This window comes from Egretta garzetta, unplaced genomic scaffold, assembly GCF_000687185.1.
Source record: "Egretta garzetta isolate BGI_Z169 unplaced genomic scaffold, ASM68718v1 scaffold575, whole genome shotgun sequence".
Lineage (NCBI taxonomy): Eukaryota > Metazoa > Chordata > Aves > Pelecaniformes > Ardeidae > Egretta > Egretta garzetta.
Genome location: NW_009259790.1, coordinates 109,139 through 121,437, shown reverse-complemented (window position 1 = coordinate 121,437; position 12,299 = coordinate 109,139). Strand labels below are relative to the sequence as shown.

Here is a 12,299-nt window from a genome sequence, read left to right as displayed (position 1 = left end):
TGTGTATTGCCAGGGTAAATGGCACCCCAAGGAATTTTAGGCTTTTAATTTAGATGATGTGTAAATGGCACCCCGTTTCCCACCCCAGTGCATCTGTGATTGTTTTGTCCTCTTTTGGTTTTTACCATGTCTCTCTTGGTGTTTTTTCTCCCTTTCTTATCATGGTAATACTCAAAGTCGTGAAGCTGGGTGGGCAAACACTGGAGATAAAGAATCAGTAGAGCAGGCAGAAGACTTGGTGTTCAGTGGGAAGCAGGGAGAGAGACAGCAAAGGCAGCACAAGTTGAAGGGAAGATAAGAGAACAGTAGAGAAGTAAGAATTGAGCAAAACCAGACATCAGTGACAGGCTGAGCATCAGTGAGTACCCCTCAGTGCCCCTGAGATCCCATCAGGGTGCCACGGGTGGAATCCACTGTGATAAGCATGTCCTTGGTATGCTACCCTCTTCTTCCCTAATGACAGGAGAGTGAGCTCTGAGAGAAAGCTGATGGAGGTCAGCACATTGCAGACACTGTCCTACTCTTTTTGGGATCGAGGACGTGTCTTAGTAATGTCATCAATGATACATACCTTGTGTAGGGTAAATGCATCACATATGCAAATATGGAAGTGGTATCCTGGAGAGAGCTGGAAGATGTGTTGTTATTAGTGTGGGCACACACTGCAGCTGTGCGCAATTTTGCATACACCTGTGATTCCATCCCCTGCCTGGTAATCTGTCTCCCAGGGATGCAGGATGACTTCCCAGAAGTTTTAAACAACTGCCATTCTTAAAAACAGGCTTCTCAAGAAATATTTATTGCTTCTTTTTTAAGTACAGAATTTGTCTCATATGCCTTGCAGTCAGGATAATAGCATGGTTGTAGAACCAAGAACAGTGTCACCTTTTATACTTGAAGCCTTTCAGCATATACGTACATTGCACACTGGTATAAAGGCTTCCTTTGTAATAAGACATAGTAAAATGTCTAGGAAAGCTGGGAGCTACAAACATGACTAGAGAAATGGAGAAGTTGTCCAAATATGGTTTTATTGTAAAATACATGTGATGTTAGTAACAACCCATGAAGTATGGATATATACCACATTAACAAATTAAGTGTAAAAAGGCTGTGGCTATAGTTTTTAGGTTTGCAATGCTAGAGTTTCTTTTAGATTTTTATTTTAGGCAGTGATGCTTGTTTAAAAAGAATAACTGAGGGATATCTTAACTTTGCCAGATGGATCCCTGTGGAAAATGTTGACTTTTCTTTGCCTCAAGGTTATTTCCTCCTGCCCATGCTGACAGCTGAAGTTAACCATTTCAACAGCCATATTTCCTTGGCAGAAAATCTGCACATCCTGTGTTACATGCAGGATTGCTGTAGAGCAGATTTGGGAGCTTTGCTGTGGGGAAGTGATAAAGCAGCAGCATACTGAATGGGACACAAGTTGCTTATGCAGCAGGCACCAAAGCACAATCAGACTGGGACATCAGACCTATGGAGGAGATCCAGACTTTTGAAGTCACTTCTCAAATGTCTGAATACAAGAGTATCAAGACAGACATGTAGGAACCCCAAAACTGAAGGTGCCCAGTGCCTACCGAAAGACCTTATATGTATATAACTTCATAGGTCCCTTAAATTTTACAGCCCTGTTAAAGATACGTTGCCTGAGTTTGTGTGTTGTGGTCTCAGATCTCTTCTCCCCACTGCAGAACATAAATACTGCTGCTGTTCACTCACAGACTGGCTCCATCCCTCATCAAAGGTGTATTCATCAACTCCAGAGGTCCTTTAAAGGAGTTGAACTTGGTTAGGAGAAGCTTGTGAAGCACTGGCCATCAGCTTTTGGGGATATAAGACGCCCCATCGTTACGATTGCTGGTAGGGGGATGTCTGGGTAGAGGTCTTGCCACTTTATGCATCAAAAAAGCTATATGCTATTTGTCAGTAGAAGTCAGACATCCAGGGACTGAGTCTATGCATTCAGCATGTAAGTGCTATTCCCTTCAGTTTGGTTTGACAAAAGGTTTCCTGTCTGTTTTCAGCAGAGCTGTGTAGTATAAATATTTATGCATTGGAGCAGCACATTCATCCATTATCCCAACATATAAACGTTTTCCCAGTGCTATGGCTTCCATTGAGATGTCATCCAGCATTTAATCCCCTTGGATCCTGTCTCAGCTGATCAAAACCATGAAGTTTCTAAGTATAGCTATCAATCATGGACATGACTCCATCCAGCTGGATTGTCATAAATGTTAAGTGATATGTTCACTTGAGTGGTTATCAATGGGAACAGGATCTTACAAGCTGCTGCTTTTTTCTTTTAAGTATTTTATTGTTCCCAAAGGCAACAGGTAAAGGAAGTTGAATGTAACTATCTTCAGTGTATAAAAGAAAGGAACATTACAACAAAGAGCATCATGTTTACTACCTGTTTGACATTCAGGCGTTATTTCATGAGAATAAGGGGACATGGGCTGCAGTCCCTCTAAGGATGTTGCAGAGAGACAACACTGCTGAAGCAGAAAAATGGGACATGGCAACTTCACCAGTTACGTGACTTGCAGAGCATGTGAGCTGGTGCTTCCCCAAAAGCCGGTCCTGAAAACAGGGCACAAACGCTACAGAACAGGGGATTGGTGTCAAAGGTGCTAGGTGCAGCCTTATCCAAAGTCATGGCTGAGATCAGGGCAACATGCAGCTTGCAAGTTACCCTTCACTCAGAAGGGAATGTTTGGAGTTTGTGGAAGTATGAGGGGAAATGCAGTCAGTGAGGGGAAGAGGGGAAAAGTAGGTTCAGCACAAGATTAAATGAGGAAAGGGTAAATCCAGTCCTGTGTAGTTTGGGGAGAGGGTACAGGGAGACATCCTTTTGGGGAGTTCATTTCTTCTCGGGAGACATGATGTGGAGATTAGTAACCTCTGGACGATGTGGCAGATTGTTTCCTTGCTGGGGCCACCTCCAGCCTGGTTGTATACAGGCCAGACTCAAGACACTGATTCCCCTGGTATGCCAGACTCACTTCCGCTCACCAGAGCTGTTGGTGGACCTGGACCAGCTGCCTCCCTTCCTCGTCCATTACCATACGTGGCCCTCCTCTTGTGCAGAGGTGCTGGGAAGAAGCTGAAGTTCCAATGTGAATTCTTGGCTCTAAAATAAGCTTCACTCTGTACCTAGATAAACTCCTCTTTGACAAAGCACAAGTGACCTGATCTGTGCCACATTTCCCTCAGCAGAATCCCTCATTACCATGGTCAGGAGTACAATTTAGAATGTCCACTGTGACCCTGACTGCTGCTTTTGCTGCCCAGATTATTGGGCAGCAATGCAATTACATTTATACAACTCCACATTTCAAGGTGCATGTTAAAGTTGTGACTTCTACTTGCGGTCTTCTTTGTGCAATGAAAAAAGCCCAGCTTCTGACCCACTAACTGGCTTCAGTCCCCAAAGTCTGTGTTTTTCACTCCCACGTGCATCGTGGTAGTCTGTAGCTCTGAATCCCTTGCCTTGCAAGTTTGCTGGGTATGCAGCACGGTTCCTCCTTAGTCATTGGCACCAGGTCTGTGAGTTATCATGGGCACGGTGCCAAGTGGTATCTGCATCAGTCCTCCTCTGGGCCAGCTTCTCTAGGCTGCCATATCCCTAGGGGAGATTCTGGCCTAGTCCTTATCATTAATTACCCAACTGGGTTTATGCTTGACCCAGATCTATGGCCCTAGATAGATTGGAAGTATGTAGGAGGGTTTTTTGAGGGGTATTTTCCAAGATGTAGTTCTGGCAAAAGAAAAGTCCCTAGGAAAGCAGAGAACCTCAAGTGAGCCTGATTTATTTCCCCTTGGCTCTTCTGTTGTCTTTTCTTAGTTTATAAATCAAACAGGTTTTCTGCTACCTTCATCCCTGTGGGGTAAACCCAACTCATAAATAAAGTAGAAAAGTAATCAAGCTACCCTCGTTCCACATCATTCATCAGCACTGAAAGAGTTTTTTGCAGATTGGACTTCTTTCTCCCTGGTCGCTTATTGATAATGCTGCTCTGGCACATTGAAGCAAGAGTTTTCGGTTTCTGACAGGCTGCTGAAAAGAAAAATTTCCATTTCATTTTAGAAAACTCAGTTACCTTTTGGTTTTCAAACTGAGGGAAAAGGGCTCTGGAGCTCTGTTTACTGTATAATAATAAGCACAGGTAATAGTAATCTGCATGTCTATAACGTTTTTATCTGACTATTTCAAAGCACTCAACAGAAAGAGGTTTGATTTGCAGGAAAGGAGAGGATAAGCCACTAAGATGCCAAATACTTACGGGGTGGAGCAGAGGGGTTCTTCAAGGCATGGAAATGAGAGCATCCTCTATAGAATTTTAAAAGAATGGGAGCTGTAACTAAGCAAATACAGAATTTCATCCGCTCAATATGCATGTATGCACACAGTGACATATAAACATATGGCTTTTAGCTTTCATGTTTTTGGCAATGCATTTTTGGACTCACTGGGTTTGATCTAAAGATTATTGAACCCCAAATTTGTCTTTTTCTCCTGGTTTCAAGGATTCTCAATGAGATTGGCTGCTGCTGCTTTTCTGTGTATTTAATCTCTTAGTGTGGGAATATTGCTATAGTGAGCTTGGTTTAAGGAGCATGTAAGAGCCACTGCACATGCAGCCCAGACAGCATTTTAATTTGCTGCACCACAGATGACTCTGGTTGCAATAAATTTACTGTGAGTAGACTAATTGCAAAATAACTCTGAGTAGTTATCAGTGAACAACATCCTGTAGAACAAAACTGCTTACAATTAATAGCATTTAAGCCATACGCTGGTATTCTGCAGAACGCCAAGATGTAATTACACCGTGTACAGAGATTGTGTTCTGTTCTGGAAACGATGTTTCCAGCACTTCTTTCATTACAAAGGGCTGTTTCAAAATTCAGTACTTGCATTTTAGGCGAAATGAGTTTATGAAATAAGTGGTATGTCTTTCCTCTCCCTTTATATGTATAAAGCAGAAATGACTAATAAAAATCAGTGAAGTTGTGGCACTGTAGGGAGAATGAGATCCGAGGAAGAATGTATGTTGCCGGTGATTCTCAGATTAACTTTTATTATGGCCACATGTGCAAGTTTGGATAGCTAAAATTAGGATGTAAGTAATGAAAAGATACTTCATTGTGTTAGCTGAAGATGGACCTTACCTCATTGTATGCATGAGTACTGGAGTGTATCATTTGTGTGATGAAAATGCATGTAAATGCTAGGGCCCAAAGTGCACATAAGCCCCTGTCATCAGACTGGATGTGCAGGCAGGCGTCCCACTGTAGGGCTGCCTGCATTGCTGTTGGGTGATCAGTGCACTCTGGTCATTTGAAGGCAGTGATGAGGCAGCCTTGATGTAAGAGCTGCCAGAACACTTTCCCCTGCTCACTGCTGAGTTGTGCCCTGGGCAGAGGGCCAAATGAATGAATTATCCTCAGCAACCAGATCTGGCCTGTGGGTCAGAAGCTGGACAAGTTTTTTTGAAGAAGGAAGACCTGCATACACTGTCTAAGGGAGCTGGAATTGCTAGAAATGTCCTTGTGGCATCCCAAAACCATGTGTCATTGTTTTGCCACCTCCCTGCATCTCTGGGAACAGCTGCAGTGCAGAGGACAGGAGCCTGGCGTTTCTCAGGGATGAGCAAGCTTGTGGCGTTGCAGAGCTGAAGGATTCTTCTCACAAAACTAAGCCCTTTATGAGCACAGACTGGCTCTGTCAGTGCTGTCTTGAGTAGTTTCAGCTTTGATTTTAGAAGAAATTCAGTGAGTGTTGGGTGCCTGTGCCAGTTAATCCTTTCATTTAAATACAGACAATTCCTGTCTAGATCATCTGCAAATTTAGAAGTGGGAGCATGATATCAGACTGATGTTCCTCTGTTTTTTCCACATGATGCTACTGTCTGGTCACGTTTTTCCACATTAGCCCTGTCTGGTCACCTGTAGATCTGGCGGCTGCAGAGTTGGTCCCTGACAGGCCAGGGCAGCAGACTTGCAGAAAAACATCTTGACAAATGGCATCTTAAGGAAATGCCGAGAGCAATGCATGACACAAGGAATGGAGGGCAGAAGGGCTGGAAAATTTATGGTCAGCAGCCCTAGTTCTCACCAAGCCTCTGTTTTGGAAAATGATATCGTTTATGGAGCATTCAAGGGGGAGCATGGGCAGGCGTGGGAGAGGATAATGGCTAAGTATGTCCTCACTGCAAACCTCCTGGGAAGGGAGCATGAGGGTAGCAGAAGCTCAATGAACCCCAAACAAAACCACCAAACCCAACTTCCCCCTGTGGTAGGAAAACTTGAGCCATACTTGGGGGTGGGGGGGGGGGGGGGGGGTTTTCATACAAAATAGGTGTTGGAGCTCTGGAGTAGACTCATTACAGTGATTTTAGTGGACAGACCTTTAAGAGGGAACATGGTATCTAATTCTCTTATTCAGTGCTAAGCAAGCAGCTGTGTGATGTAAGTGCACAACAGGACTGAACTGAGCTAGAGTTACAGTTGCACAAGCAGCCTCAATATTACATTCTTTCCCAATTTGACTTTGCAACCATAACAAAACTGTTAGTGTGTCATTGCTACGTACTAATTGTAAGCAGTGCAAAAGTAACTTTCAGATTTGCTTTTTCGTTTAGGCCTAAAATGTCACCAAGGACACAAGGAGATTGCTGGAGCTGACTTCCTAGAAATTCAGCTTTGCCTGTCTAACCATTGCACTTCTCCAAGTACCATTACTTAGTGAAGTAATACTGTGTTTTCACAGGAATCCACAGCTGATGAACTGTTATTTTGAGAATGGGGAAGTGCTATGTCCCAGAAATCCCACACTAGCTGTGGCTTGAGGCTGCCACAGTTTGGTTTGAATGAAGTCTTGACATTTAATTTTATCCTTCTGAGCTGGGACAGCTCTCCTCTTCGGTGGCTTATTGAAACAGATGCCTTAACTATTTACAGAGTTTGTTACAGGACTAAGTATATAGTTAAAGGGAGTGCACCCCTTTTCAGACAGGTTTTTGAAAGGGTACATTTGATGTATTTCAGGAGTTGCTGGGCTTTATGAGACCCATGACTGTATTGTAATGTCTTTCCTTGGAAATGAAGAAGAGTTGTTTAAGGGTTCTACTCTGAATTAAAATGCCAACTGTCTAGATATGAAGCCAATCTTACAGGACATTAATGCCATTTTAAGACTCCAGACCATAATTTAGTTGTCTCTGTTGCAAATATTTCTTAAGCAGAAGTTTTAAAACATCAGTCTCTTTTCTCCCTGGGTAATTGTGACTTCTATAGAAAAAGTGAATGACAAGAATCTGTAGCTGAGCAACCCTGGAAAAGATTTTGAAATTGCTCATTGTATATTTAGTCTTCCAATAAATGCTCGTCTTTGATAGTTTGAGAGTGTGTTAGAAGTGAATAGCCCTGATTCCCTGCTCTCACTATTTTAATATCCATGATATGCCACTGATTTATCATCTTGTTGTGTCAAAGAAGTTACTCCTGATTGGCACCTTTGTAAGGAAGAACAGAGCATCTCCTGCTGTCACCATCAAGCTTAGTTTAATGCACATTAAATTCTGAAGTATTCTATTTACAGTTTTATTATAAAATAAGTTATTTGTTTTAAAATCCTGGCCCTACTGAAAGGTCCATGGCAAAAGTCCATAATTTTCCTTCTCTAGTTTCCTCATTAGCCTCCAGGGAGGCCAAGGAATTTTTCAGTCTTTTCTCCTAGAGTTTGCTGAAGCTGAATCATCACTACCATCTCTTGTGTTTGGTACTTACCCATCTGTTTTCTTCCAGTGGATGTCACTGTAAGAATGGTGGGAGATTTAAGCCAAAAAACCAGAATTATACTGCAGGAAAATCATTATCTATTAACTCAAACTCAGCGGTTTATTGAAAATAATTTGAATAGCAATTGTATGTGCTTTCAGATTGTGAAATACGTAGGATTTGTTCTGCAGGACTGAATCACTTGTTGCCTTTTTAAATATAATTTTTCCATATTGCTGTTCTTGTGATAAAACAATCTTTGTCGGGCAGCACTGCCAGGAGAGCATTGGCTGTACTCCAGTGGCTGCCTTCCCCTGCTGCACCACCTTCTGTTATGCTGCTACAACTTTTCTGGGTGTTAAAAGTTTTGAAGAAAGGTTGTTCTGCCTCCTAACGATGTTCTGTGTCTAGACTGAGGAGAGTGGGTGCACTGAGGTTGTCAGTGGGTGGTACATATTAAGCTCGTTGGCAAGCATATAAAAAGGCTTGGTTCAGACTTGGGTTCAAGTTCCCTATTCATCATTACAGCATATACATGCTGGCTATGTTTCGGAGGGACCATGTTGTTCTCCACAGGCAGTGAAATTGAGAGAAAACTTCCAACTTCACACATTTTTATTAACAGCAGTATGGATACTGCCTTTGAGTTATGCCAGGAGTTCAGGAAAAAAAGCCTGTGTCCTCATGAATCAAAAGCTGTTATTTAGACACTGCTCTCCTTACCTTGCATTATTCCCTGAGGAATCAGTACCACGGCAAATGAAAGCTCCTAGTAGGAAGACACCCTTCTGACCTCTGTCATGCTGATGGTTTGGGGGCCAGCTTTGTGAGTTTGAAAATGAAATCTTTATGATACCATCAAGATATCACGTCATCTTTGTGTGAAGCAGCTTGAAGAAGTTCATCCACAGAGCTCATCTCCCACTTCCTTGATAATTCCTCTGGCTTGCATTTGCTTACTTTAATGACCAGTTTTCCTTGAAGCACGATAGTCTGCAACAGTTGAAGGTCTTGTCAGGGAGCACGAAAAAAAAAAAAAGCTGTGTGTCGAAAGGATCTTTTTCTACAAATCTTGTTGGAAATCTCACTATTCAGCTGAAGTTCAAGGCAGCCCTCCGTGTAAATAGAATGTAATTGCTTGTATCATTCTCTTTGTTGCAAGGTGATTGCTTCTCTTTTGTGGAGACTTTCTTGCCCAAACTATGGGTGAAGTGTTTTGTTGAAGTCTTGATTCATTGTATAGCACATTAAAAGTTGTAAGAGAAACTCATCACTGGTGAGAATGCACCTTTCTTTGTGACCAGCTGTAAAAAGCAGCTTAAGCAGCCTCGCTGCTTACTCACCTGTGTTTTTAATTGGAAATGAAGGTTTCCATCTAGCCAATGGATATTACCATGCAGTGGAGTATTTTAAACTGTGCTACTTTTATACTGAAAGCTTCAGTGTATGCGGTGTGTTACTGTGCTGCACAATATTGTTGCGCTTGACAATAGCATGACTAAACAGAACCATACATTTTCATGTTCTCTGTCTATTTGTGGGCTGTGATTCACTCTGGGTAATTTACCAAATAGTAGGGAGGAAAAGGGAATTTTAAAAGAAGAATTTACTGCAATATATGCTTTACCCATTTGTACTTTCTCTTTTGCATGGGTCCTAGGTGTAGGTGCTCTGAAAGAATTTCACTAGCATATCTGTAAGTCTCTGAACAGGTTTGAGGATCTATCCCAAAGTCATTCTCTCTGTATGAGAAAGAGTGACGTTCTTTGGTCACTTATTCAAAAGCATTGTAAGGAATGTAGTTCCTCTCACAAGGCAAAGCTGGACAGGAGAACCCAGCCTGGCTCCATTGCCCACCTTGCCAGAGTAAGCAAATGGCTAATGGGAGGTGTGGCTGAGATTAATTGTGAATAAGACACTCTGGCTTTGTCAAGCCATAGCAGAGGGAGGCTGCATGGAGCTGATGTGGTTTTGTAAATAATGCTGTTTTCTGCCAAGAGGAGAAGACAAACCCAAGCTTTCCATGAAGTATTAAAAGCAAAGTCGGCTAGAGGTTTAACTGATGTATATTGCTCTAGCTTTGATGACCTCACTTAAATGATGTCTTATTTTAGTAGTAACCTTACTTAGTAATGTTTATAAGTGCACATTGAAATGTCTCTCTGCACTTCTATCTCCATAATTTCAAGATCACTGAAATATAAGGAAAAATAAGACTGTTTTGTTCCTACAGGAGCAAGCAAAGGTCAAGAAGAAAAAAGGAGATATTCGGGACTGGGGCTTCTTGTCTTGCTAGTCAGTGGAAGTGTATGGTCCAAAGCAATACACGTCCATCCAGTATTTTGGGAATAAGAAAGGTTTTATGGCAGTTCTGATTCTGAAAATGTTCTACCAGGAGAACCCTGAAAAGCAAATGGGAAAATCACTTCTGTCAGGCTCCCGAGGAATACTATGAGGATGATTCAGACATGTCTGGCATTCTTCACCTAGTCAGCAGAGAGGAAAACTATTCAAAATGGCCACTTCTGGATCTTCTTAATAAGTTCATGTTCATTGTTTACAATGAAAAGGCTTCAGTTAACACACAAGTTCACACGTGTTCATTTCTGTCAATCATTTATGGCCATTTGCAGGCATAGTTTGCCAAGTATGCAGACAGGATCATCTTTGTGTTTTTCATGATGTTTGCTTTCTATTGCTGTAGACTGCAAAAATTTAGGAAAGAAACAAGAGAGATATTAGTGCCAGTGCAAGCTTGAAATGGCTCAGAGAGTTATACCGGAATCCATCCAAGCAGAAGTCCCATTTAGAAGAAGGGAAAAAAAAAATATTTTCTTGTTGTCCCTATGATGAAAGAATATTTTTCAAAGTCTACTTATTATATTATCATCTGGAGATGTGGTTACTCGGAGAAGACATTAGAGAGCTCCCAACTAAAGAGTGATAGCACGAACACACTCCATTACACCATATCATAAACCAACCATATAAACACTAACTAGAAAGTAAGACCTAGACTAGCACTGTGGAAACTTGGGTTTCATTCCTGTATGTGTCACAGGCTTGTTGGAACACTTCAGACAAATCTTGCAATGTACAGACCAGGGTTAGCAGGTACTTAGTTCCATTGCAAAAATATGCAGAGGTAAAATGGTGTGTGCTGATATTGTGTTGTTAGTTTGGTATTTAAGTGGATTTATAATCCTGTTTATCAAGAGACTTGGAAATAATTTTGTTGCAAAATAAGAACTTTTTTTCTGAGTCCCCTGAGTTTGCTGAACAAAAGTATCTTTAAGGAGGAAAATGGTAACCGAGTTTCTCTGGAGTCACTTAAGTGCTACAATCAATAGTTCTGTCCCTGAAAAAAAACAGTGTTTTGCTGGGGGGATGAGGGCAGGCAAGAGAGCAGTCCAGCTGTAGGTCCAGTCTGACTTACTGTACCTTCAAAGAATTTATTAACACATCACTGGTGGCAGTTGTCCATCTTTGCGTCATGGTGATTCACAAATGTGAAATTGGAGGGAAAATCTTCTGTGATGTTTCCCCTCCATTTTGTATCTGTTAGGCTCAGCAGCTTCCACCTGGTACAGGGCCTTGTGTGTGATGGCTACTGGTCAGTGGCTACCATGAGAGATGTCAGTTGTGCAGTGTATCAGTTGCTTCTGCATTAGAGACGTGGGAAAAGCACAATAGTAACTTTCTATCTTGATCTGGTAGCTGTTAGCATGTCTGATATTTTTGCACCAAAATATATCCTTTCCCTTCGTTTCAGCATGGCTAGGAAGGGAACTGTAGTTTTAATTATCATCTATTTTGAAGACTGCCCAGTGCTGTTTTAGTTTCCACAGTAAATTTCCTAAGGTAAAGTGACAAAACAGTAATTTTTCATTATGAATCAGCTATTCATGAAAGATTGGATTTAGGTCAGAATTTATTACCCTACAGAATTGAAGCCAATATTTAACATAATGTCGGCTATCTTGATATTAGAGAATTTTAATGGCTATGCAATTTTAGTCAATGATGAAGTTATTTCAGTTGTGTAGTATATGTCTAGGCAATTTGACGTACAGAACCTTGAGATGAAAATTGGATAAACTTGGAAAATGGTGACTGATTGGTAGAAGGTTGCAATAATGTCTGCCTTGATACAACTTTTATTGTTAAATTATTTATCTAATGCAATCTCCTACACTTTTAGGAGTCTTTAAGTTGGCATTAAATCGATGTTTAAATCTTCACAGTCAGAAAGGCCTCATAACTCAAACTGATAAATATCTTCTAATATATCAGGAGGAATAATGATCCATCTTAATGTCTGAAAGTAGGAAAGATATTATTCTTTCTATTTGCTATGAACCCCTGTAGAAGGACTGAGCCATAAACCAGAAGAATTAAGATTAGGAGACAGAAAGAAATATTAGAAAGAAAAAGTATAGTAGTTTCTCTAGGGGATCAAGAGCAAATTTTGTTTGCTTTGAAAGATGAGTGAAAATTTTCAGCAG

The 12,299-nt window shown here is 41.3% G+C and overlaps 1 protein-coding gene across 1 annotated transcript in view; it reads left to right on the top strand.

The window, feature by feature from the left end:
- XYLT1 (xylosyltransferase 1) overlaps window positions 1-12,299 on the top strand; it is a 150,612-nt gene that overhangs the window by 54,148 nt on the left and 84,165 nt on the right. The window lies entirely within an intron of this gene.